We start from the raw sequence: 1951 nt of genomic DNA, 5'->3' as shown, positions 1-1951 counted from the left end.
TGAGTGTGTTAAGCTTATCCTCAAACTTCAGAAATTATTAAGCCAGATTATGTACATATGGCGCAAGAAGATATATTATAGAGAAAGTAATTATTATTTCCAGGAATACTTGAAACCTGTAAATAATTATTACAACATCAATTCTTTTTCAACATAAATTCATCACAAGTCATGTTAAATGTACTTCATAACATGCTCTAATTGAATATGTAGACAGATATCCGGTCACACATCGGTTTAAAAAATCAATAACAATCCCAGTTTCGAATTAACAACAATGTATGTTTTAAATGTGTGCCTAAAACGAGTTTTACGAAGTGTTTATTTTAAACGTTTAATTTAAACCATAGAGAGAACATGAGCGCAGGTGGATTTAGTTTTATATCTAAATCGATAAAATTTAATGAAAAATATTTTAAAATATTGGATTTACGCATCATAAGTAAAATTAGTTATTTAAAGTTAATCACCCAAATACCCAACGTGTTAATATTAAACAATTAGGCATTAGTAAAGCGAGTGCAATCCTTTTAAAGCGGTTTTTATATTATATAACTTGGTAAAGAGAAATCCCCACAAATTTTTCGGTTGGTATTAGACGATAAAATTTATGTGATCCAAGATTTTTCTATCACATTATCCTTGAATCGACATCGTATATCATCATATATCCTATTGACAGACGACAAAACGGGCGAGTACAGGAAATACAGAAATATTCGTTATAAATCGCCCAGTTAACGTACCACTATGATTTAGTGTGTTGATAAAACGTGATATAGGAAATAAAACAGTATCAACATACCAATGGGTAGTTAACTTTAAAAATAACTTGGTCTTATATGCGTTTTTGGTTATTCAAAAAATTCAAAAAATAATATTTGCATAAGATTTAGTATCTATCTGGTAAGTATTAAATTAAGTAAGGGTAATCTATGGTTTAATTAACGAAAAGCTCCTTCGGCCGGAATGCGATAAAAGCAATAAATAACGAACTGTAGCAGTATCCCAAAACTACTGGTTAGAGTACACTTTACCCAAAATCCGCATAAATCAACGCCATCCCCTTTTATCGGATTTCATCTAAAATATACCAATGCAACAAATTAAAATAACAAATTAAATCATCAAATTAAACTGGTAATCCATTATTTGTAAAAATTGGTTTAAAATAGATTCACAATAATTAAGGTAACAATAATAATTTTTTAATTTAAGCTCATTAATTATAAAAAAAAATTGTTGATCAGATGCGTTGAGTTAAAATGGTCGGGAAGTCGTACTCGTCGTTGAAATCGTTAGTGGCCACCCAATAAATTTAGCTGTTTGCGCCACGTGTTGCACCCTGTGCAATTTGTAGGAATTAATGAGTGCGCATTCAAAGAGGAGGACGCTTTCGCGCAGCAGCAGCACAAATGCTAGCGATAACTATGGTTGGGAATGTAGGCCATTTCGGCTTAAATTTAATTAAACACTCTGTGTAGCAAAGTGAAATTTTATTGGAAAATGATTTAAAACGTGTGGAAAAGAAAGAATAGATAACGAGTGCCCAAATAACTATAATTAAGTCTCGTTCGTGCAAGAAAATGTTTAAGATAATTAATCGCCTAAAAAAGGAACAATATAATGTTCATAACTAATCATAAAAGATTTATAATAATAAAAGTAATATTAAAGTATCCAGGCAAAACGCTACGAAACGATATATTGACGCCATCTGTTAAAATTTATACAAACCAAACATATTATTTCACTTTTAAACTCAATCAATAACCATTTCCAATTTTGAGGATAAATTTAATATACGATCGTTTATAAAATTAACTGAAGTGATCTATATTCAGGTTACCCATTTTTTTTGTGGTGTTAATTGACTAATAACTTTTGGAAAACGTTCATTATACATGATGAAATATAAAATTTAATTAACTGAAGTGGGATACACTCAATT

At 29.8% G+C, this 1951-nt stretch overlaps 1 long non-coding RNA gene across 1 annotated transcript; it reads left to right on the top strand.

The window, feature by feature from the left end:
• Nucleotides 1–709: 709 nt before the first annotated feature.
• Nucleotides 710–1596, top strand: LOC139429202 (uncharacterized). The gene is made up of 3 exons (XR_011639872.1): nt 710–906; nt 982–1191; nt 1251–1596. It is a non-coding gene; the product is annotated as an uncharacterized lncRNA (long non-coding RNA).
• Nucleotides 1597–1951: the final 355 nt, after the last annotated feature.

Source organism: Onthophagus taurus, chromosome 2 (genome assembly GCF_036711975.1).
Source record: "Onthophagus taurus isolate NC chromosome 2, IU_Otau_3.0, whole genome shotgun sequence".
In the NCBI taxonomy this organism is placed as follows: Eukaryota; Metazoa; Arthropoda; class Insecta; order Coleoptera; family Scarabaeidae; genus Onthophagus; species Onthophagus taurus.
This window is presented reverse-complemented; position numbering and strand designations above follow the sequence as displayed.